At 38.1% G+C, this 26,641-nt stretch overlaps 1 non-coding gene across 1 annotated transcript; it reads left to right on the top strand.

Moving 5' to 3' along the window:
• Positions 1–3,163: 3,163 nt before the first annotated feature.
• Positions 3,164–3,271, top strand: LOC112761502 (small nucleolar RNA R71). The gene has a single exon (XR_003181895.1). It is a non-coding gene; the product is annotated as a small nucleolar RNA R71 (small nucleolar RNA).
• Positions 3,272–26,641: the final 23,370 nt, after the last annotated feature.

The following is a 26,641-nucleotide window of genomic DNA, read 5'->3' as shown; positions in this document are numbered from 1 at the left end:
GCCTCTTTTTTTTTCTGCAAGCTTTGTTCTTTGCTGCTTTTTCTTGCTTCAAGAATCATTTTTTATGATTTTTCAGATTATCGAATAACATGTCTCCTAGTCATCATTCTTTCAAGAGCCAACATATTTAACATTCTTAAACAACAACTTCAAAAGACATATGCACTGTTCAAGCATACATTCAGAAAACAAGAAGCGTTGTCACCACATCAATATAATTAAGCTAAGTTCAAGGATAAATTTGAAACTCATGTACTTCTTGTTCTTTTGATTTAAAACATTTTTCATTTAAGAGAGGTGATGGATTCATAGGAAATTTATAACTTTAAGACAAAGTTACTACTACTAATGATCATGTAATGAAGAAACAAACATAGATAAGCACATAACATAGAAAACGAAAAAAGAGAAAGCAAGAACAAGGAATGAATCCACCTTAGTGATGGTGGCGTTTCCTTCTTGAGGAACCATGATGTCCTTGAGCTCTTCTATGTCTCTTCCTTGTCTTTGTTGCTCCTTCCTCATTGCTTTTTGATCTTCTCTTATTTCATGAAGGATGATGGAGTGCTCTTGATGTTCCACCATTAGTTGCTTCCAATAATTGTGTGGAAGAAAATGTATCCCCTGAGGTATCTCAGGGATCTCTTGATTTGCAGTCAAATGTTCTACCACTGAGCTATAGACCCTTGATGGAAGCTTTTGTCTTCCTTTCCTCTTTCTAGAGGTTTCTCTGGCCTTAGGTGCCATCAATGGTTATGGAAAAAAACAAAAAAGCTATGCTTTTACCACACCAAACTTAGAATGTGCTCGCCCTCGAGCAAAAGAAGAAAGAATAGAAGAAGAAGAGATATGGAGGAGATGGATGGCTGTGTGTATTCGGCCATATGGGTGGGATTGGGTGTGAGTGGTAAATGGAAGACAGAAGGGATGAGTGTTTATTGGGAATAGAGGATGATTGAGAAGAGAGAAGAGAGTGAGTGAAGGTAGGTGGGGATCCTGTGGGGTCCACAGATCCTGAGGTGATCCTGAGGTCCACAGATCTTGAGGTGTTAAGGCATTTACATCCTGCACCAATTTAGGCATGCAAAATGCCTTGCACACAACTCTGGGCGTTCAGCGCCAGGTTGGTGCCCATTTTGGGCGTTCAACGCCCATTTGCTGCCATTTCTGGCGTTGAACGCCAGAACCATGCTTGTTCTGGGCGTTCAGCGCCAGGATGCTCCCATTCTGGGCGTTCAGCGCCAGAACTATGCTCTGTTCTGGCGTTTGAACGCCAGGCAGATGCTCCTCTAGGGTGTGATTTTTCTTCTGCTGTTTTTGATTCTGTTTTCAATTTTTATATTTATTTTGTGACTCCTCATGATCATGAACCTATAAAGACACATAACTAAGAAAAAATATAGTTAGATAAATAAACATTGGGTTGCCTCCCAACAAGCGCTTCTTTAATGTCAATAGCTTGACAGTGGGCTCTCATGGAGCCTCACAGATGTGCAGAGCTTTGTTGAGACTCTCCAACACCAAACTTAGAGTTTGGATATGGGAGTTCAACACCAACTTAGAGTTTGGTTGTGGCCTCCCAACACCAAACTTAGAGTTTGACTGTGGGGGCTCTGGTTGACTCTGCTTGGAGAGAAGCTTTTTCTGCTTCCTCTCCATGGTTGCAGAGGGAGATCCTTGAGTTTTAAACAAGGAGTTCTCATTCCATTGAAGGAATATTTCACCTCTGTTAACATCAATCACAGCTCTTGCTGTGGCCAGGAAAGGTCTTCCTAGGATGATGGATTCATCCTCTTCCTTTCCAGTATCCAGGACTATGAAATCAGTAGGTATGTAAAGGCCCTCAACCTTTACTAATACATCTTCTACTTGTCCATAAGCCTATTTTCTTGAGCTGTCTGCCATCTCTAGTGAGATTTTAGCAGCTTGCACCCCATAGATTCCCAGTTTCTCTATTACAGAGAGGGCATGAGGTTTATTCCTGAACCAAGGTCACACAGAGCCTTAAAGATCATGGTGCCTATGGTACAAGGTATTATGAACTTTCCAGGATCCTGTCTCTTCTGAGGCAATGTCAGTTGATCCAGATCACTTAGTTCATTGATGAACAAGGGAGGTTCAACTTCCCAAGCATCAATGCCAATAATTTGGCATTCAGCTTCATGATTGCACCAAGAAACTTGGCAGTTTGCTCTTCAGTAACATCCTCATTCTCTTCAGAAGAGGAATACTCATCAGAGCTCATGAAGGGCATAAGGAGGTTCAATGGAATCTCTATGGTCTCTAGATGAGCCCCAGAGTCCTTTGGTTCCTCAGAGGGAAGCTCCTGATTGACCACTGGACGTCCCAGGAGGTCTTCCTCCTTGGGATTCACGTCCTCTCCTCTCCTCACAGGTTCGGCCATGGCGCTTATGTCAATGGCCTTGCACTCTCCTTTTGGATTCTCTTCTCTATTGCTTGGGAGAGTACTAGGAGGGATTTCAGTGATCCTTTTACTCAGCTAGCCCACTTGTGCTTCCAGATTTCTAATGGAAGACCTTGTTTCATTCATGAAACTTACAGTGGCTTTAGATAGATCAGAGACTAGATTTGCTAAATTAGAAGCATTTTGTTCAGAGTTCTCTGTCTGTTGCTGAGTTGATGATGGAAAAGGCTTGCTGTTGCTAAACCTGTTTCTTCCACCATTATTAAAGCCTTGTTGAGGCTTTTGATCCTTCCTTGAGAAATTTGGATGATTTCTCCATGATGAGTTATAGGTGTTTCCATAAGGTTCACCTAAATAATTTACCTCTGCTATTGCAGGGTTCTCAGGATCATAAGCTTCTTCTTCAGAAGATGCCTCTTGAGTACTGTTGGATGCAGCTTGCATTCCATGCAGACTCTGAGAGATCATATTGACTTGCTGAGTCAATATTTTATTCTGAGCCAATATGGCATTCAGAGTATCAACTTCAAGAACTCCCTTCTTCATAGGCGTCCCATTATTCACAGGATTCCTTTCAGAAGTGTACATGAACTGGTTATTAGCAACCATGTCAATGAGTTCTTGAGCTTCTGCAGGCGTTTTCTTTAGGTGAATGGATCCACCTGCAGAAGTGTCCAGTGACATCTTTGATAGCTCAGATAAACCATCATAGAATATATCTAGGATGGTCCATTCTGAAAGCATGTCAGAGGGACACTTTTTGGTCAACTGTTTGTATCTTTCCCAAGCTTCATAGAGGGATTCACCTTCTTTCTGTCTGAAGGTTTGAACATCAGCTCTAAGCTTGCTCAGCTTTTGAGGAGGAAAGTACTTGGCTAAGAAAGCCGTGACCAGCTTATCCCAAGAGTTCAGGCTGTCTTTGGGTTGAGAATCCAACCATAATCTAGCTCTGTCTCTTACAGCAAAAGGGAAAAGCATGAGCCTGTAGACTTCAGGATCTACTCCATTAGTCTTAACAGTATCACATATCTGCAAGAATTCAGTTAAGAACTGAAAAGGATCTTCAGATGGAAGTCCATGAAACTTGCAGTTCTGCTGCATTAGAGAAACTAATTGAGGTTTCAGCTCAAAGTTGTTTGCTCCAATGGCAGGAATGGAGATGCTTCTTCCATGTAAATTGGAATTAGGTGCAGTAAAGTCACCAAGCATCTTCCTTACATTATTATTATTTTGGCTGCCATCTCCTCTTCCTGTTCGAAAATTTCTGAAAGGTTTTCTCTGGATTGTTGTATTTTAGCTTCTCTTAATTTTCTCTTCAGAGTCCTTTCAGGTTCTGGATCTGCTTCCACAAGAATGTTCTTATCCTTGCTCCTGCTCATATGACAAAGAAGAAGACACAGAAAAATAATAATAATAATGGAGATCCTTTATACCACAGTTTAGGGATCCCTGTGTGAGTGGAAGAAGAGGGGGAGACAAAGAATGTAATATAATGGAAGAAACACAACTGTGAGGATGGAAGAGAGGTGAGATGAGATGTTAGGATATGAATGAATAAATAGAGTAAGATGGGGGAAGGGAAAATTTTCGAAAATTATTTTGAAAAAGAGTTAGTGATTTTTGAAAATAGTTTTTGAAAAATGTTTAGTATTTTTTTCGAAGATTTTGAAATCAAAAATAAAAAATAAAAATAATTAGTTAATTAAAAAGAAATTTTTGAAAAAGGGGAAGGTATTTTCGAAAATTTAGAGAGAGAATTAGTTAGGTGGTTTTGAAAAAGTTAAGAAACAAACAAAAAGTTAGTTAGTTAGTTGAAACAAATTTTTAAGAAGATAAGAGGTTAGGAAGTTAGAAAAGATATTTTGAAAAGATATTTTGAAAAAGATAAGATAAGAAGATATTTTTGAAAAGATATGATTGAAATTAGTTTTGAAAAAGATTTGATTTTTAAAATCTCAATTAATGACTTGATTAATAAGAAATCACAAGATATGATTCTAGAACTTAAAGTTTGAATCTTTCTTAACAAGCAAGTAACAAACTTCAAATTTTTGAATCAAACATTAATTGTTTATGTTATTTTCGAAAATTTGATTAAAAATAAGAAAAAGATTTTTGAAAAATATTTTTGAAATTTTCGAAAATAACTAAGAAATTTGAAAAAGATTTGATTTTTGAAAAAGATTTTGAAAAAGATAAGAATTTCAAATTGAAAATTTGATTTGACTCATAAGAAACAACTTGATTTTAAAAAATTTTTGAAAAAGTCAACTCAATTTTCGAATTTGATGAGAGAAAAAGGGAAAGATATTTTTTGATTTTTGAAATTTTTATGAAAAACATGAAAAATATGCAATGCATGAAATTTTTAGATCAAAACAATGAAAGCATGCAAGAATGCTATGAATGTCAAGATGAACACCAAGAACACTATGAATGTCAAGATGAACATCATAGACACAATTTTGAAAAAATTTTTAATGCAAAGAAAACATGCAAGACACCAAACTTAGAATTCTTTAATGCTTAGGCACTAAGAATTCAAGAATGCATATGATAAACATGAAAAGACACAAAACAAAAAATCATCAAGATGAAACAAGAAGACTTACCAAGAACAACTTGAAGATCATGAAGAACACTATGAATGCATGAGAATTTTCGAAAAATGCAAGATGCATATGCAAGTGACACCAAACTTATGATATGACTCAAGACTCAAACAAGAAGCAGAAAAATATTTTTGATTTTTATGATTTTCTAATTTTTTTTTTTTGGATTTTTTCGAAAATTATATGAAAAGGAAAAAATATAAGGATTCCAAAATTTTTAATATGAATTCCAGGAATCTTGCATTCTTAGTCTAAAGCTTCAGTCCAGGAATTAGACATGGCTCACTAGCCAGCCAAGCTTTCAATGAAAGCTCCAGTCCAAAACACTAGACATGGCCAATGGCCAGCCAAGCTTCTGCATGTAACACCAGAGTATATTGCTCTTGATAACAAATTGCTGCTCATCATTTATCAAGTATGTAACTTACCTTTGATGGTTTGGAAGCCTCAGTCCAAAAGAATTTAGACATGGCTTTACAGCCAGCCAGGCTTCACCATGCTTCATGAAACACTAGAATTCATTCTTAAAAATTTTGAATCAAATTTTTGAAAACATTTTTTTTTATATTTTTCGAAAACAGATGAGAGAATTTTAGAAATATTTTTGAAAAATTTTTGAAAATAAAATAAAAAGAGAATTACCTAATCTGAGCAACAAGATGAACCGTCAGTTGTCCAAACTCAAACAATCCCCGGCAACGGCGCCAAAAACTTGGTGCACGAAATTGTGATGTCCAGGCTCGAACAATCCCTGGTAATGGCTCCAAAGCTTGGTGCTTTGATCTTAATTCATAATTGTCACAACTTCGATACAACTAACCAGCAAGTGCACTGGGTCGTCCAAGTAATACCTTACGTGAGTAAGGGTCGAATCCCACGGAGATTGTTGGTATGAAGCAAGCTATGGTCACCTTGTAAATCTCAGTCAGGCAGATATAAAGTGATAATGGTGTTTTCGAATATTATATAATAAAATAGGGATAGAGATACTTATGTAAATCATTGGTAGAAATTTCAGATAAGCGAATGGAGATGCTTTTCGTTCCTCTGAACCTCTGCTTTCCTGCTATCTTCATCCAATCAGTCTTACTCCTTTATATGGCTGGCTTTATGTAAGGGCATCACCGTTGTCAGTGGCTACATCCCCTCCTCTCAGTGAATAATATGCTCACGCACCCTGTCACGGCACGGCTATTCATCTGTCGGTTCTCGATCATGCTGGAATAGGATTCACCCTCCTTTTGCGTCTGTCACTAACGCCCAACAATCGCGAGTTTGAAGCTCGTCACAGTCATTCAATCATTGAATCCTACTCAGAATACCACAGACAAGGTTTAGACCTTCCGGATTCTCTTGAATGCCGCCATCATTCTAGCTTACGCCACGAAGATTCTGGTTAGGAGATCTAAGAGATATTCATTCTAGCTTAATTCATGTAGAACAGAAGTGTTTGTCAGGCACGCGTTCATAAGGGAGAAGGATGATGAGCGTCACACATAATCATCACCTTCATCACGTTCTTGGGTGCGAATGGATATCTTAGAAGTGAAATAAGAAGAATTGAATAGAAAACAGTAGTACTTTGCATTAATCTTTGAGGAACAGCAGAGCTCCACACCTTAATCTATAGAGTGTAGAAACTCTACCGTTGAAAATACATAAGTGAAGGTCCAGGCATGGCCGAGATGGCCAGCCCCCAAAACGTGATCAAAGGATCATAAGGTAATCCAAAGATGGTCAAAAAGACTAGTAAGAGGTCCTATTTATAATAAACTAGCTACTAGGGTTTACATGAGTAAGTATTTGATGTATAAATCCACTTCCGGGGCCCACTTGGTGTGTGTTTGGGCTGAGCTTAAGTGTTGCACGTGCAAAGGCCATTTGTGGAGTTGAACGCCAGCTTTTGTGCCAGTTTGGGCGTTCAACTCTGGTTTTGGCTCCTTTTCTGGCGCTGGACGCCATATTTGGGCAGAAAGCTGGCGTTGAACGCCAGTTTACGTCATCAATTCTTGGCCAAAGTATGGACTATTATATATTGCTGGAAAGCCCTGGATGTCTACTTTCCAACGCAATTGGAAGCGCGCCATTTCGAGTTCTGTAGCTCCAAAAATCCCCTTTGAGTGCAGGGAGGTCAGAATCCAACAGCATCAGCAGTCCTTTTTCAACCTCTGAATCTGATTTCTGCTCAAGTCCCTCAATTTCATCCAGAAAATACCTGAAATCACAGAAAAACACACAAACTCATAGTAAAGTCCAGAAATGTGAATTTAACATAAAAACTAATGAAAACATCCCTAAAAGTAACTAGATCCTACTAAAAACATACTAAAAACAATGCCAAAAAGCGTATAAATTATCCGCTCATCATGCCTCTGCAAATGGAATCTTTATTTCAAGAGTCCTGAGATAATCTGCAAAGCGAGCAAATTGCTTATCCTGCTCTTCTTGGCAGAGTTTTTGAGGATAAGGTATCTTGGCTTTATATTCCTCAACCTTAGTTGCTGTAAGTTTATTTCCTACAGAAGTGGTTGAAGAAGCCTTTTTAGATGGGTTGTTATCAGCACTTATGTGTGTCTGATCCCTCACTGGCAATTGAGTGCCAGAGTTAGAAGCTGGAGTGACGTTAGACGCCAGCTCCTCATCTATTCCTGGCGTTTGAACGCCAGAACTGTGCCTCTTTTGGGCGTTCAACGCCAGATCCTTGCTTGTTTCTGGCGTTGAACGCCAGTCTTGAGCATGGTCTGGGCATTCAGCGCCAGCCTTCCACCCAAGTTCTGGCATTTTAGCGCCAGAATTATTTTTCCCTGGGCTCTTACTGTCCTTAGATGGATTTTGGGTGGTTTGCTCATTTCTTGGTTTCCTGCTGCCTTGAAGTGGGGTATTTAGTGCTTTCCCACTTCTCAATTGAACTGCTTGGCATTCTTCTGTTATTTGTTTTGACAGCTGCTACTTTGTTTGCTTTAATTGTACTTCCATGTTTATATTAGCCATCCTTGTCTCTTGTAGTTTATCCTTGAATTCAGCTAACTACTTTGTTAGAAAATCCAATTGCTGATTGAATTCAGCAGCTTGCTCTGCAGGACTGAGTTCAGCAGTTACTGTTTTAGCCTCTTCTTTCATGGAAGGGTCACTGCTTAGGTACAGATGCTAATTTCTAGCAACTGTATCAATGAGCTCTTGAGCTTCTTCAATTGTGTTTCTCATGTGGATAGATCCACCAGCTGAGTAATCCAGAGAGATCTGAGCTCTTTTTGTAAGCCCATAATAGAAGATGTCTAACTGAACCCACTCTGAAAATATTTCAGAGGGGCATTTTCGTAGCATCTCTCTGTATCTCTCCCAGGCATCATAAAGAGATTCATTATCTCCTTGTTTAAAGCCTTGGATGTCCAACCTTAGCTGTGTCATCCGTTTTGGAGGAAAGTATTGATTCAGGAATTTTTCTGTCAGCTGTTTCCATGTCCTTATGCTAGCCTTAGGTTGGTTATTTAACCACCTCTTGGCTTGGTCTTTTACAGCAAATGGAAATAGTAATAATCTGTAGACATCCTGATCTACCTCCTTATCATGTACTGTATCAGCAATTTGTAAAAACTGTGCCAGAAACTCTGTAGGTTCTTCCTGTGGAAGACCGAAATACTGGCAACTTTGCTGCACCATGATAATGAGCTGAGGATTCAACTCAAAACTACTGACTCCAATGGAGGGTATGCAGATACTGCTCCCATATGAAGCAGTAGAGGGGTTAGCATATAACCCCAGAGTCCTCCTGGACTGTTCATTTCCGCTTAGGTCCATGATGGAGAAAGGGAAATGATGTAAAATAGAAGAAAAATATTTTTATTTATTTAATTATTTATTTATTTTGAAAACAAAATAAATTAAAATAAATAAAAATGGGTGAAGATTTTCGAAAAAATGAGGAGAGAGAAAGTGGTTAGGAAGTTTTGAAAAAGATATGATTTTTTTTTTAAAAGGGTTTTAAAATTTGAAAAAAATCTGAATTTTAAAATTGATTTTTGAAAAATTGCTTTAAAATAGAGGGAAAAGATATTTTTGAATTTAAAGAGGAAAGAGAAAAACAATAGAATAGCACAAGATTTAAAATTTTTAGATCTAATGCTCCTTGTTTTCGAAAATTTTGGAGGGAAAACACCAAGGAACACCAAACTTAAAAATTTTAAGATCAAGACACAAGGAAAACTCAAGAACACCTTGAAGACTCACAAGAACACAAGAACATGAAGAAAGAACACCAAACTTAAAATTTTTAGAAAACCAAACTAAGATTTTCGAAAAACAAAGAAAAATCAACAAGAAAACACCAAACTTAAAGTTTGGCACAAGTTTTATTCAAAGAAAAATTATTTTTGAAAAAGATTTTAAAAATAGGATAGCCAATTACCAAGAACATAAGCACCACGCTCTAGCTAATTGAGCTATAAATTTAAAGTGTTTTAACAAGGTATAAATAATAAAAGACTCTAAACCAAAAAGAAAAATTTTTCCTAATCTAAGCAACAAAATAAACCGTCAGTTGTCCAAACTCAAACAATCCCCAGCAACGGCACCAAAAACTTGGTGCACGAATTATAAATCACACTTTTTACAACTCGTACCACTAACCAGCAAGTGCACTGGGTCGTCCAAGTAATACCTTACGTGAGTAAGGGTCGATCCCACGGAGATTGTTGGCTTGAAGCAAGCTATGGTTATCTTGTAACTCTCAGTCAGGAAAATAATAAAACAATTCACTTATCAAATTTGATTGCAAGGAATAACAGAGCATGATATAAATACTTGTTATGCAGTAATGGAGAATGTGTTGGAGTTTTGGAGATGCTTTGTCTTCTGAATCTCTGCTTTCCTCTGTCTTCTTGTTCACGCACGCACGTCCTCCTATGGCAAGCTGTGTGTTGGTGGATCACCGTTGTCAATGGCTACCATCCATCCTTCCAGTGAAAAGGGTCCGGGTGCGCTGTCACCGCACGGCTAATCATCTGCAGGTTCTCAATCATACCGGAATAGGATTTACTATCCTTTTGCGTCTGTCACTACGCCCAGCACTCGTGAGTTTGAAGTTCGTCACAGCCATTCAATCCCAGAATCCTACTCGAAATACCACAGACAAGGTTTAGACTTTCTGGAATCTCATGAATGCTGCCATCAATCTAGCTTATACCACGGAGATTCTGATTAAGGAATCTAAGAGATATTCATTCAATCTGATATAGAACGGAGGTGATTGTCAGACACACATTCATGGATTGAGGAAGGTGATGAGTGTCACGGATCATCACCTTCTCCATAATTAGGCGCGAATGGATATCTTAGATAGGAACACGCATGTTTGAATGGAAAACAGAGATACTTGCATTAATTCATCGAGACACAGCAGAGCTCCTTACCCCCAACAATGGAGTTTAGAGACTCATGCCGTCAAAGAGTACAAAGTTCAGATCTAAAATGTCATGAGATACAAAATAAATCTCTAAAAGTTGTTTAAATACTAAACTAGTAACCTAGGTTTACAGAAAATGAGTCAACTATGATAGATGGTGCAGAAATCCACTTCTGGGGCCCACTTGGTGTGTGCTGGGGCTGAGACTAAAGCTTCTCACGTGCATAGGGCTGTTTTGGGCGTTCAACGCCAGCTTTGGATCCATTTCTGGCGTTGAACTCCAACTTTTGACTTGTTTCTGGCGCTGGACGCCAGACTACAGCATGGAACTGGCGTTGAACGCCAGTTTACGTCATCTATTCTTGAGAAAAGTATGAACTATTATATATTTCTAGAAAGCCCTGGATGTCTACTTTCCAACGCAATTGGAAGCGCGCCATTTGGACTTCTGTAGCTCCAAACATTCCATTTTGAGTGCAGAGAGGTCAGAATCCAACAGCATCAGCAGTCCTTTTTCAGCCCGAATCAGATTTTTGCTCAGCTCCCTCAATTTCAGCCAGAAAATACCTAAAATTACAGAAAAACACACAAACTCATAGTAAAGTCCAGAAATATGAATTTTGCCTAGAAACTAATGAGAATAAACTAAAAACTAACTAAAATATACTAAAATCTATATGAAATTAACCCCAAAAAGCGTATAAAATACCCGCTCATCACTGTCCCTAACCATGTGCTTGTGGCGTGAAGGTGTCAAGTGAAAACTTGAGACTGAGCAGTTAAAGTCGAGGTCCAAAGCAAAAAGAAGAGTGTGCTTAAGAACCCTGGACACCTCTAATTGGGGACTCTAGCAAAGCTGAGTCACAATCTGAAAAGGTTCACCCAGTTATGTGTCTGTGGCATTTATGTATCCGGTGGTAATACTGGAAAACAAAGTGCTTAGGGCCACGGCCAAGACTCATAAAGTAGCTGTGTTCAAGAATCAACATACTTAACTAGGAGAGTCAATAACACTATCTGGATTTTGAGTTCCTATAGATGCCAATCATTCTGAACTTCAAGGAATAAAGTGAGATGCCAAAACTGTTCAGAAGTAAAGAAGCTAAAAGCCCCGCTCATCTAATTAATACTGATCTTCATAGATGTTTTTGGAATTCATTGTATATTCTTTTCTTTTTATCCCATTTGATTTTCAGTTGCTTGGGGACAAGCAACAATTTAAGTTTGGTGTTGTGATGAGCGGATAATTTATACGCTTTTTGGCATTGTTTTTAGTATGTTTTTAGTATATTTTAATTATTTTTTATTATATTTTTATTAGTTTTTAAATAAAAATCACTCTTCTGGACTTTACTATGAGTTTGTGTGTTTTTCTGTGATTTCAGGTATTTTCTGGCTGAAATTGAGGGACCTGAGCAAAAATCTGATTCAGAGGCTGAAAAGGGACTGCAGATGTTGTTGGATTCTGACCTCCCTGCACTCAAAGTGGATTTTCTGGAGCTACAGAAGCCCAATTGGCGCGCTCTCAATTGCGTTGGAAAGTAGATATCCTGGGCTTTCCAGCAATATATAATAGTTCATACTTTTTCTGAGATTTGATGGCCCAAACCAGCATTCCAAGTCAGCTCAAGAATTCTGGCGTTTAACTCCAAAACTGGCACAAAAGCTGGAGTTAAACGCCCAAACTGGCACAAAAGCTGGCGTTTAACTCCAAGAAAAGTCTCTACACATGGAAGCTTCAATGCTCAGTCCAAGCACACACCAAGTGGGCCCAGAAGAAGATTTCTGCATTAATTACTTATTTCTGTAAACCCTAGGCTACCAGTTTTCTATAAATAGGTCCTTTTGCTATTGTATTTGCATCGATCTTTGATAGGTCTTATGCTATCTTAGACACGTTTGGAGGCTGGCCATTCGGCCATGCCTAGACCTTGTTCTTATGTATTTTCAACGGTGGAGTTTCTACACACCATAGATTAAGGTGTGGAGCTCTGCTGTTCTTCAAGAATTAATACAAAGTACTATTGTTTTTCTATTCAACTCAAGTCTATTTCTTCTCCAAGATATTCATTCGTTCTTCAACTTGATGGATGTGATGATCCGTGACACTCATCATCATTCTCACATATGAACATGTGCCTGACAACCACCTCTATTCTACTAGCAATGGCTTGAATGCGTATCTCTTGGGTTTCTAATCTCAGATTGGAACCTTTGTGGTATAGGCTAGAATTATTGGCAGTCATTCTTGAGATCCGAAAAGTCTAAACCTTGTCTGTGGTATTCCGAGTAGGATCTGGGAAGGGATGACTGTGACGAGCTTCAAACTCGCGATTGTGGGGTGTGTGACAGACGCAAAAAGATCAATGGATCCTATTCCGACATGATCGAGAACCGACAGATGATTAGCCGTGCGGTGACAACGCATTTGGAACGTTTTCACTGAGAGGACGGGAAGTAGCCATTGACAACAGTGATGCCCAACATAAAGCTTGCCATGGAAAGGAGTATGAATGATTGAAAGAAGGCAATAGAAAAGCAGAGGTTCAGGAGAAACAAAGCATCTTCATACGCTTATCTGAAATTCCAACCGAAGAATTACATAAGTATCTCTATCTTTATTTTATATTTTATTCATCTTTTAATTATCAATTCTCCATCACCATCTGAATTTGCCTGACTGAGATTTACAAGGTGACCATAGCTTGCTTCAAGCCGACAGTCTCCGTGGGATCGACCCTTACTCACGTAAGGTTTATTACTTGGACGACCCAGTGCACTTGCTGGTTAGTTGTGCGGAATTGTGACAAAGTGTGATTCATGTTTAAGATCTCCAAGTCCTTTGGCACCATTATTGATGATCACAATTTCGTGCACCAGAACACCAAACTTAAAATTTTTAAAATCAAAACACAAGGAAGACTCAAGAACACTTTGAAGACTCACAAGAACAACAAGAACATGAAGAAAGAATACCAAACTTAAAATTTTTAGAAAACCAAAATAAAATTTTTGAAAACTAAAGAAAAGTTAACAGGAGAACACCAAACTTAAAGTTTGGCACAAGATTTATTCAAAGAAAAATTATTTTTGAAAAAGTTTTTTTTTTAAAAAAAGAAGATAGCCAATTACCAAGAACATAAGCACAACGCTCTAGCCAATTGAGCTATAAATTTAACGTGTTTTAATAAGGTATTTAATAAATAAATTTTTTTTGAAAACTGATATTTTGAAAAAGCACAAGAAAAATCACAAAACAAGAAAAACTAAAGATCAAGCAAAGAAAATAAACAAGAACAACTTAAAGATTAAGAAAGAACAATGAACACAAATTCAAAAATTTAAAAGAAAATAAAAAACATGCAATTGACACCAAACTTAAAACATGAAACTAAACTCAAACAGAAAAACTCAATTATCAGATAATAAAATTTTCAAAAAATTTAAAAAGAGAAAATAAGGATTTAAAAAAAAAGAAATTTCAACCAAAAACAATAATAGAAGACTATAAACCAAAAAGAAAAATTTTTCCTAATCTAAGCAACAAAATAAACCGTCAGTTGTCCAAACTCGAACAATCCCCGGCAACGGCGCCAAAAACTTGGTGCACGAAATTGTGATTCACACTTTTCACAACTCTACACAACTAACCAGCAAGTGCACTGGGTCGTCCAAGTAATACCTTACGTGAGTAAGGGTCGATCCTACGGAGATTGTTGGCTTGAAGTAATCTATGGTTATCTTGTAAATCTTAGTCAGGAGATTAATTATGATTATCAGTTCAAATTGCGAAAAATAAAAGAGCATGAATTAAATACTTGTTATGCAAAAATGAAGAATATGTTGGAGTTTTAGAGATGCTTTGTCTTCTGAATCTCTGCTTTCCCCTATCTTCTTCTTCACGCACGCAAGGTTCCTCCTATGGCAAGCTGTGTGTTGGTGGATCACCGTTGTCAATGGCTACCATCTGTCCTCTCAGTGAAAATGGTCCGGGTGCGCTGTCACCGCACGGCTAATCATCTGTCGGTTCTCACTCATGCTGGAATAGGATCCATTGATCCTTTTGCGTCTATCACTACGCCCAACCCTTGTGAGTTTGAAGCTCGTCACACTCATCCAATCCCTGAATCCTACTTGAAATACCATAGACAAGGTTTAGACTTTCCGGATTCTCAAGAATGCTGCCAATGGATTCTAGCTTATACCACGAAGATTCCGATTAAGAAATCCAAGAGATACTCATTCAATCGAAGGTAGAACAGAGGTGGTTGTCAGTCACGCGTTTATAGTTTGGGAATGGTGATGAGTGTCACGGATCATCCCTTCCATCATATTGAAATGCGAATGAACATCTTAGATAGAAACAAGCGTGTTTGAATATAAAACAGAAATAATTGCATTAATTCATCAGGACACAGCAGAGCTCCTCACCCCCAACAATGGGGTTTAGAGACTCATGCCGTCAAAGAGTACAAATTTCAGATCTAAAAATGTCATGAGGTCCAAAATAAATCTCTAAAAGTTGTTTAAATACTAAATTAGTAACCTAGGTTTACAGAAAATGAGTAAACTATGATAGATAGTGCAGAAATCCACTTCCGAGGCCTACTTGGTGTGTGCTGGGGCTGAGACTTGAGCTTTACACGAGCCTAGGCTGTTTCAGGAGTTAAACGCCAGGTTGTAACCTGTTTATGGCGTTTAACTCCAACTTGTAACCTATTTCTGGCGTTTAACTCCAACTTGCAACATGGAACTGGCATTGAACGCCAGTTTACGTCATCTATCCTTGAGCAAAGTATGGACTATTATATATTTCTGGAAAGCCCTGGATGTCTACTTTCCAACGCAATTGAGAGTGTGCCAATTGAAATCCTATAGCTCCAAAAAAGCCATTCCGAGTGCAGGGAGGTCAGAATCCAACAGCATCAACAGTCCTTTTTCAGCCTGAATCAGATTTTTGCTCAGCTCCCTCAATTTCAGCCAGAAATTAAATGAAAATCATAGAAAAACACACAAACTCATAGTAAAGTCCAGAAATATTATTTTTATTTAAAAACTAATAAAAATATAATAAAAAGTGACTAAAACATATTAAAAACTACCTAAAAACAATGCCAAAAAGCGTATAAATTATCCGCTCATCAACGCCCATTAGGGGGTGATTGGCGCTACCTTACTTCTTGGTGGGTGTTGAACACCCCAAAGGGGATGATTCTTTGCCGTTCAACGCTGGCTTGTCTCCCTGGGGCATTGAACGCCAGTCAGGGGGTAGCTCCTTGGTGTTCAACGCCCATTATAGGCAGGCTCCTTCGAAGAAAATTGTAGACCATTATATATTAGCTTTCCAACGTCGTTGAGAATGCGTCATTTGGACCTCTGTAGCTCTAGAAATGCTTGTTTGAGTGCATGGAGGTAAGATTCTGACAGCATCTGCTACGCTTTCCTTGCCTCTGAATCAGACTTTGCTAAAGCTCCTTAATTTCAGCAAAAAATTACCTGAAATCACCATAAAACACAAAAACTCAAAGTAGAATCCAAAAATCTGAATTTAGCACTAAAATCTATGAAACCATAATAAAACTTAAACAAAACATAATTAAAAAAATATGAAAATGATGTCAAAAAGCATATAAAATATCCGCTCATCACATCACGATCAGCACAGCTGATGAGCGGATATTTTATACGCTTTTTGGCATCACTTTCATATAGTTTTAAGTAGTTTTTATTTAATTTTCATTAAGTTTTTATAGGTTTTAGTGTTAAATTTACATTTTTGGATTCTACTGAGTTTTTGTGTTTTGTACAATTTTAGTTATTTTTTGCCTGAAATTGAGGAGGCAGAGCAGAAGTCTGATTCAGAGACAGAGAAAGCACTACAAATGCTGTCCAGATCTGACCTGCCTGCATTCGGAAGAACTTTTCTGGAGCTACAGAAGTCCAAATGGAGCGCCCTCGACAGCCTTGGAAATCTGACTTCCAGAGCTTTCCAGCAATATATAATAGTCCATACTTTACTTTGGATTAGAAGGCCCAAAACTGGCGTTCAACGCCAGCCATCTAACCAGTTTTGGCTTCCCGCGCCAAAAAGGGATTCCAAGCTGGAGTCCAACGCCCAAAAAGGTGCCAGAACTGGAGTCCAACACCCAAGGAAGCCTAAGCACATGGATTTCATCAAAGCTCAGCCCAAACAGTCACAAAGTGGGCCCAGAAGTGGATTTTAGCACTAAATAGACTGTTTTACCCTTACTAGTCATCTATTTAGTATTTAAAGTGTATTTTACATAATCATTCAAATAGATCATACACTATTCACGTTTTTCCATTGTATTTTCTCTTCATTATGAGTTTCTAAACCTCCTAGGCTGAGGGGAGGAGTCCCCTGAGTCCTATGAATTAATAAAAGTATTACTGTTTCTATTCGATCCGTGTTTGATTAATTCTCATACGTATATTCGTTCTTCATCAATATGAATGCTTTGAACTGGCATAAGGTTATCACATTCTACATGGGTTCAGAGTGCGTCTTTCATCGGACAATGATGAGCCAATAGCTTGAATACACGTCTCTCAGACGGCTAATCCACGACTTCGTTGGGGACTTCTCGAGACATCAGTTCAGCCGATTTACGAGGAGATTAGGGTCTCTGTGGTAGAGGCTAGAATCCTAAGAAGCATCACCCTCAATCAGAATGGATCTGCACTAAACCTGGGGTTTAGATCTGGAGGAGTATTGGCAGCTGCTCAAACCAGTGTTAATCACAAACAGCCTGCCATTGAAGAAATCACTCACAAGCAAAGGAAGTAGTAATACCAGAGTTAATTCAGAAAGACAAAGCAACTCCAACTCTCAACTCTATTCCTATTACTTAATCTAATTGGTTTTACCCCTTCGGACATTATTCTTAAAACTCTATTCCTATTCCTATCCTTTAACTTTATTACAATTCGGTATTACTTTCACAATCAACAACGTTCTAATCTGCTTGACTAAGACCTGCAGGATAACCATAGATTGCTTCAAGCCATAATACTCGTGGGATCGAGCCTGACTCGCTCAGGTATTACTTGGACGACCCAGTGCACTTGCTGGTACACTAGTACAAAGGTGTGGGGATTCGTGCTACCAAGTTTTTGGCGTCGTTGCCCGGGGTTGTTGAGTTTGGACAAACTGACGGATTGTCTTGCTCTCTAGATCAGGTAACTTTTATCTTCTTTTCTTTATCATTCCTAATTGAGTCTTTTAATTTTTATTTTCTTTTTCCTTATTTTTTTTTGAAAATTTTAAAGCTTTTTCTAGAAAACCTTTTTCAAAAACTTTATTTTCAAGCATCCTTAGCTTTCTGTTTGAGATTCTTTGTTTGTGTTCTTATTGAGTTTTTTTATTTTTATTCTCTAATTTTTTTTGAAAATTAAAAACCTTTTTGAAAAAAATATTTTTATTTTTTTTGTTTAATCTTTGTTCTCTGTTTGAGTCTTTTTGTTTATGTTCTTGGTAAATTTTTGCTTCTTTGAGTCTCTGTATTTATTAATTATAGCAATTTTCGATTTTTTGGTATCTTCCTTTTAAAATTCTTTCAAAAATAATTTTTCATTGGTTAAATCTTGTTTCAATTTTAAGTTTGGTGTTTTCTTGTTGTTTTACTTCAATTTTCGAAAATTTCCTTTTAGTTTTCTAAAAAATTTAAGTTTGGTGTTCTTTATGTGTTTTTGTGTTCTTTAAATTTCTTTGAGTCTTATTCTTCGTGTTCTTGTTCGTCTTCAAAGTGTTCTTGTGTTTTGTTGTGTTTTGATCTTAAAATTTTTATATTTGGTGTCCCATTGTGTTTTCCCTCCAAATTTTTGAAAATTGGGTGCACTAGATCTAAAAATTTTAAGTTTGGTGTCTTTTACTTTTTTTTCTCTCTACTCATTAATTCAAAAATCATAAAAATAAAATATCTTTTCTTATTTTTAATTTTTTTCGAAATTTTGTACAAAAATTCAGATTTTCATTTTAAAATTTTTTACCTTATCTTATCTTAATTTTAAAATTCAAAAAAAAATCTTTTCAAAATAAAAAATCATATCTTTTTCAAAATCTTATCTTATGTTATTTCAAATTTAAAATTTCAACTTTCAAAATTTTAAAAATTAAAATTTTAAATTTCAAAATTCAATTTCAAAATCCAAAATTTAAAATTCAAATTTCAATTTTAAAAATTAAACCTTTTCAAAATTCAAATCTTTTTCAAATCTTCATCTTATCTTGTTTCAAAGTCAAAATTCAAAATTTAAAATTTCAAAATTCAACTTTCAAATTTCAAAATTCAAATTTTAAAATTTCAAAACTTAAAATTTAATTTTCAAATTTCAAATTTTGAATTCAAAGCTTTTTAATTTTAAAACTTATCTTTTCTTAACTTTCTTATCTTTTCTATCTTATCTTTTCTTTTTAAATTTTAAAATTAAATCTTTTTCAAATCTTTTTAATTTCTTATTAAATTTTAATTTCAAATCTTTTCTTATCTTATCTTCTATCTTATTTTTAAAATTCAAATCTTTTCTTAATTAATCACTTCTTTCTCTCTCTTCTTTTTCAAAACTTCCTAACTAACTTCTTCTCTCTTCTAATTTTCGAAAATTCTCTTCTTCTTCTCTCTCTTCTATTTTTAAAATTTAGTAATTAAATTTTAATTTCTTTCTTTTTTATTTTTGGTTTAAATAAATTAAAAAATTAATTATTATTTATCTTTTCTACTTTTATCTCTTTTTCTACTCCTTCTATCTTCTTCCTTCTTCATCTTCTACCTTTCTAAATCATGAACCCAGGTGGGAATGAGGAGTTCAGGAGAACTCTGAGATCTTACAAAAATCCTACTACTGGCTTCTATGAAAGAAGTATTAGCATACCTCACATCAGAGCTAGTAGCTTTGAACTCAACCCTCAACTTATTACTCTGGTGCAGCAAAATTGCCAGTATTCTGGGCTTTCTCAAAAAGAACCTACGAAATTCCTGGTAGATTTCCTAAGGATTGCTAACACAGTACACAGTGAGGGAGTAGACCAAGAGGTCTACAGATTATTGCTTTTTCCTTTTACAGTAAAGGACCAAGCAAAAAGATGGTTGGATAACCAGCATAAAGCTAGTTTAAAAACTTGAAAACAATTAGTGGACAAGTTTTTAAACCAATACTTTCCCCCAAGAAAGATGAACCAGCTGAGACTGGACATCTAAGGCTTCAAACAAGGAGATGGTGAATCTCTTTATGATGCCTGGGAGAGGTATAAGAGGATGCTTAGAAAATATCCCACTGAAATGTTTTTAGAATGGGTACAGTTAGACATCTTCTACTATGGGCTTTCAGACATGGCTAGAATGTCCTTGGACCACTCTGCTGGTTGTTCCATGCACATGAGAAAGACCATTGGATAGGCTTGAGAGCTTATTGAGACATTTGCCACTAATCAGCATCCATACTCATCTCCTGAGACCTCTATAAAAGGAGAGGTTAAGGTAGTAGTTGCTGAACCTAACCCTCCAGAGCAGGATGGCCCATTGACTCAGCAACTACAAGCCCTTGCCCAGCAAATACTGGAACTGCAAGAGGCTCTGCGAGAAACTTAGGCTTCTAACAAAAATGTAGAAGCCCAGTTAGTCAAACAAGACAGCAGTTATCTAAGTAGATAACAGATTAATGCCAGGCTATCCAACTGAGGAGTGAGAAAACCTTAAGCTCCCAACCTCAGCCCAATAAGAACGAAAAGCCCATAGAGGATAATCAGATCTCTCCACAAGACGGTTTTGGGCGTTTAAACGCCCAGAGAAGCACTACTCCTGGTGTTGAACGCCAGGAAAGGACAGAGACTGGGCGTTCAAATGCCCAGAGAGGTATCCCTCTTGGAGTTAAACGCTAGGAATGGACAGAGACCGGGCGTTCAAATGCCCAGAGAGGTATCCCTCTTGGCGTTGAACGCCATGAAAGGGCAGATAGTGGGCATTTAAATGCCCAAGGGGGTAGTAGCATGGGCGTTGAACGCCCATGCAAGGGAGGTCAGTCATTCATTGATAACAACCCTCCTAAGCAAGCTAGTAATCCCCCTTCCAACTCACATGGCATTTGGCCTTCATCAACCAAGGTTGATGAATACAAGGCTAAGATGCTATTTCCTTAGAAACTCTGTCAAGTGGAAAGGGATAAACAGTTTGCCTACTTTGCGGAGTATCTCAGAACATTAGAGATAAGGATCCCTTTTGCTGAAACTCTTGAACAGATACCTTCTTATGCAAAGTTCATAAAAGACATTCTAAGTCATAAGAAGGATTGGAGAGAGACACAAACAGTCTTTCTCACTGAGGAATGCAGTGGAATCATTCAAAATAGCTTACCAGAGAAGCTTAAAGACCCTAGAAGCTTTATGATACCATGCACTCTAGGTTATGCTTGTACAAGGACAACTCTATGTGACCTTGAAGGAAGTATCAACCTAATACCTGCTTCACTAATAAAGAAGCTTAGTTTGACTGATGAAGTCAAACCAACCCGCATATGCCTTTAACTTACTGATGGTTCTATTAAGATACCATCAGAAGTAGTTGAAGACATGATTGTCAGGGTTGGACCATTTGCCTTCCCCACTGACTTTGTGGTGTTGGACATAGAGGGGCACAAGAGTGCATCCCTTATCCTAGGAAGACCCTTCCTAGTTACAGGACGGACCCTCATTGATGTTGAGAAGGGGGAAGTAACCCTAAGAGTCAATGAGAAAAAGTTCGTACTGAATGCTGTCAAGGCTATGCAGCATCCAGACATTCCTGAGGAACGCATGAGCCTTGACCTCATAAATTCCCTGGTGGAAGAGGTCAACATGGCCGAAAGCTTCAATAAAGGGCTAGATGATATCTCTGATGATAATCAGCCTGATTTAGAGGAACTTATGGAAATCTCTGAGGAAAAGGAGAAGCCTCCTAAGCTTGAGCTTAAGTCGTTACCCTCCTCCCTGAAATATGTATTTTTGGGAGAGAGAGATACCTATCCTGTGATCATAAGCTCTACACTAGAGCCACAGGAAGAAGAAGCACTAATCCAAGTGATTAAAACACATAGGACCGCCCTTGGGTGGACTATAAGTGACCTTAAGGGCATTAGCCCAGCCCGATGCATGCATAAAATCCTACTGGAAGATAATGCCAAACCTGTGGTACAACCACAGAGGCGATTGAATCCAGCTATGAAGGAAGTAGTGCAGAAGGAAATCACTAAGCTCTATGAGGCTGGGATTATTTATCCCATTTCTAACAGTCCATGGGTGAGCCTTGTCTAGGTTATTCCTAAGAAGGGAGGAACGATAGTGGTTCACAATGAAAAGAATGAGCTGATCCCAAAAGGGACAGTTACAGGGTGGCGTATGTGCATTGATTACAGAAGACTCAATAACGCCACCAGGAAAAATCACTTTCCTTTACCCTTCATTGACCAAATGCTAGAAAGACTAGCATGTCATGCTTCTTATTGTTTCTTGGATGGATATTCCGGGTACAATCAAATAGCAGTAGATCCACAGGATCAAGAGAAGACAGCATTCACATGCCCATCTGGTGTGTTCGCCTATAGACGAATGTCATTTGGTCTGTGCAATGCGCCTGCCACCTTTCAGAGATGCATGTTATCCATCTTCTCTGATTTGGTAGAGAAATTCCTTGAAGTATTCAATGATGACTTCTCTGTTTATGGAGACTCATTTAACTCCTGTCTTGATCATCTGACCCTGGTCTTGAAAAGATGCCAAGAAACAAACCTAGTTCTAAACTGGGAGAAATGCTACTTCATGGTGACTGAAGGCACTATTCTTGGGCATTAAATCTCAAACAAGGGGATAGAAGTGGATCAAGCTAAGGTGGAAGTGATAGAACACTTGCCTCCACCTGCTAATGTCAAGGCAATCAGAAGTTTCCTAGGACATGTAGGGTTTTATAGGCAGTTCATAAAAGATTTTTCTAAAATCGCCAAACCCCTGTGTAATCTCTTGGCCACTAATGTTCCATTCGTCTTTGACCAAGAATGCCTGCATGCCTTTGAAACTTTGAAAGCTAAGCTTGTCACTGCTCCTATCATCTCTGCACCCAACTGGGACTTGCCATTTGAGCTAATGTGTGATGCAAGTGATCATGAAATTGGCACAGTCCTAGGTCAGAGACATGACAAGCTTCTGTATGTCATTTATTATGCTAGTCGCGTATTAAATGATGCGCAGAAAAACTACACTACTACAGAAAAGGAGCTACTTGCAGATGTTTATGCCATTGACAAGTTCAGATCCTACCTAGTAGGATCTAAGGTCATTATTTATACTGACCATGCTGCTCTAATGATCCCGAATTGAGCCAGTAGTAGGGACTTCTTCTCCCTTCACTGACATATTCGAATCCTTTCCAGATGAGCAACTCTATGCCATTTGGACAGCACCTTGGTTTGCAGACATTGCAAACTATAAGGCAATACGGTTCATTCCCATGGAGTTTACCAGGCACCAAGCCCAAAAACTCATGCATGATGCAAAATATTACCTATGGGATGAGCCATATCTCTTTAAGAGATGCTCGGATAGAATAATCTGACGTTGTGTGTCTGAAGAAGAGGCACAGAGAATTCTATGGCATTGCCATGGCTCTGACTTTGGAAGACACTTTGGAGGTGAGCGGACAGCCACTAAAGTACTCCAAAGTGGCTTTTACTGGCCTACTCTCTTTAAAGATTCTAGAGAGTTCGTCCGTAACTGTGATAGTTGCCAGAGGGCTGGCAATCTTCCTCATGATCACAACATGCCTCAACAAGGAATCCTAGAGATTGAGTTGTTTGACGTATGGGGCATAGATTTCATGGGACCATTTCCGCCTTCATACTCAAATACCTACATCCTTGTGGCAGTAGATTATGTGTCTAAATGGGTTGAAGCAATAGCAACACCCACCAATGACACCAAAGTTGTAATGAAGTTCCTCTAAAAGAACATCTTCAGCAGATTTGGTGTCCCTAGGACACTAATCAGTGATGGAGAAACTCATTTCTGCAACAGACAGCTGGATTCTATCTTAAGCCGTTACAGAGTTCGCCATAAAGTAGCAACACTGTATCATCTCCAAATCAATGGGCAAGCTGAAGTCTCAAATAGAGAACTAAAGTGAATCCTAGAGAGGACAGTAAGTACCTCTAGAAAGGATTGGGCTAGAAAGCTTGATGATGCTCTGTGCGCATACAGAACAGCTTTCAAAACCCCCATTGCGACTTCACCATATCAGTTAGTATATGGAAAGTCTTGTCATTTGCCAGTGGAACTAGAACACAAGGCCTATTAGGCCACTAGATTCCTCAACCACGATGCTAAAGCAGCAGGAGAAAAATGGCTGCTCCAGCTAAATGAGTTGGATGAATTTCGCTTAGATGCATTTGAGAATGCAAAGATCTATAAGAAAAAGGCAAAGAGGTGGCATGATAGGAAGATATCTTCTAGAGTATTTGAACCAGGACAGAAAGTTCTGCTCTTCAACTCAAGGCTCAGATTATTTCCTAGGAAACTCAAATCCTGCTGGAAGGGACCGTATGTGATTACATGAGTATCACCTTACGGACACATAGAACTTCAATGAAAAGAGCCTGAAAACAGATTCACTGCCAATGGACAGAGAAGTAAGCATTACCTTGAAGGAGATGTAGAGCCAGGAAGCTCAACACTGTTACTAAATTAAGTACAGTGAAGTCCAGCTAAAGACACTAAAGAAGCGCTTGTTGGGAGGCAACCCAACCTTACTCAACCATAGTTATTTTCCTACATTTGTTTTTCCTTTCAGTGTTAGAGTCATGATCATGTGCACCAGTCAAGAGACAGAATTCACAACAGTGAAGACAGAACAGTCCGGAAAGAGTGTCAAAGTTGAATGCCAGCCAAGCTATCCCTGTTGGGCATTCAACGCCCCAAGAGGGGAGCATTGCTGGTGTTGCACGCTAGCCAGGGAGCAGCCCCTGGGCGTTCAAATGCCAATGCAGAGAAGCAGGGAATATGGAATTCCCTAGCTTCTCAGGATCAAGAGGTCCCACAGAAGCTCCACCTACCCCACCTTCTTCTTCCCCATTGATCATAGTTGCTCGAGGGCTGATGCGTGGCAGAAGTTAGACCAATTAAGAGATTATAATATAATAGAATAGCGTTGCGAGTATAGCTCTTAACCAGCAAAAATCCGCCCTATCAATTTAGAAAGGTTGTCACAAAAAGTTTAGAATAAAAATACTGGGAGTATGAGTCTCAGGTTGTCTCCCAACGAGTTGCTAGAAAGGGTGCTAAGTTATTAATCAGGAGTTTTTCGAGAATTTTGAGAGTTGAATGACAGAAAATAAATAATTGTAAATTAAAAGAGAAATATATATTCTAATTAAAAAGCCTTAACTGGAGGAATGATTAATTGGAAGTTCTATCCTTGTTGGAATTTTCTCAAGTGTAGTATAAAGAGGTTGTTATTTTCACTTAGTTAACCCTTACTAAATAAAAGAAAGTCAAGTGATTGAGCTAACTCTTATTCGCAAATCCTAGTCCTCTCCCTTTGGAAGGTCTAGCGTTAGTAAATACAGAATTAGCCAACAACTTCCAATTTAACTAACCACTTGAGCAATCCAACTCAAGTGTCTCCTCCTAATCAACCCCTATGTCAAGTAGGGAATCTACTCTATTGACATGGATACCATCTTTGTTATTGGGAGTTTGGAATGGAAAAGAGACATGATAATTTAAAAATAGAGATTTAAATTAATTAAGAGTAAACGTAATCCTTTGCATTAACAATCCATGAAAATAATCCAATTACCACTCTAAACAAGAATTAAGAATATGGAATAAATAAATAAAAGAGTAAAGAAACAAACTAGAATAGTATCTTCAACGGAGGTGATGACTCTTCAATATCCAAAAGCAAAAGCATAAAACTAATAAACTATGAATGTAAAGAGAAACCTAGAGGAAGAGTGATTTCTCTCTAGATTCAGATCTAAAAACTAAAAACTATCCTACTGAGAATATGTGAATGTGTCTTGAGTCTCTGCAAGTTTCCTGGCTTTATTCTGTGTTTCTGGGCCGAAAACTGGGTCAAAACACGGACCGAAATTGCCCCCAGCATTTTTTGTTAATTCTGCAGATCGCGCATGTCACGCGTACGCATTAGTCACGCGTGCGCATCATTTGGCGAATTTCCTTGTCACGCGTACGCGTCGTCCACGCGTGCGCGTCATCTTGCAGAACTCCAATCCACGCGTACGCGTCAGGCACGCGCACGCGTCGATGCAAATATCTCCATTCCACGCGCTCGCGTGAGCCATGCGTGCGCGTCGGTGCTCGCTAGTCATCTCCTTAGTTTCTTGTGTTCCTTCCATTTTTGCAAGCTTCCTCTCCATTCTCTAAGCCATTCCTGCCCTATAAAGCCTAAAACACTTAACACACGGATCACGGCATCGAATGGTATAAAGGAAAATTAAAATATACTAATTAAAGATCTCTAGGAAGCAAGTTTTCAATCATAAAACAATACTAGGAAGGGATTATAAAATCATGCAAATCATATGAATAAGTGGGTAAAGACTTGATGAAACCACTTAATTAAACACAAGATAAACCATAAAATAGTGGTTTATCAAGGGCGAGCAAAATTCTTAAGTTTGGTGTTGCAAAAGCTCTGCTTTGTGACTTCTACCACTCTTAAGTATAGAAGAAGAGGATGGAGCAAACCAGAAAGTATGCACATAAGTCTGTGCAGCCGCCTTAACAAAGAGAAAGGAGTGACATAGAAAAGATCAAGCACTACATGGGATCCTCAAGGAGGAGCATTGGCCACCATCATTCAAGTGGATTCATTCTCTTTTACTCCTTTCATGTTATTTATTTGTCTGTTTTCTATCTGTTTATTTATCTCTTCTCTTGTTCTAATTGCATGATCATTTGCATTGATGTCTTTAAGTTGTAAAATGTTCCATATATCTCTCACCATGATTAAATGAAAGTTTTTATTTGAAAAGAATTGAGAGATGCATGAATTTCAAGTTTAAAATAAGATTAGTTTAATTAGTTTTTATGTATTGTCATTTGCTTTTGTTTTTTGAATGTATGAATGAACAGTTGGTATGCAAAATTGTTACTCTGAGGTTGTAAAATTTGTTGTTCGTTCTCTCCCTGGTAATGGC

The sequence above is a fragment of the Arachis hypogaea genome, chromosome 16 (assembly GCF_003086295.3).
Source record: "Arachis hypogaea cultivar Tifrunner chromosome 16, arahy.Tifrunner.gnm2.J5K5, whole genome shotgun sequence".
NCBI lineage: Eukaryota > Viridiplantae > Streptophyta > Magnoliopsida > Fabales > Fabaceae > Arachis > Arachis hypogaea.
Note: the sequence above shows the minus strand (reverse complement) of the source record. Positions and strands in the feature narration are given on the sequence as shown.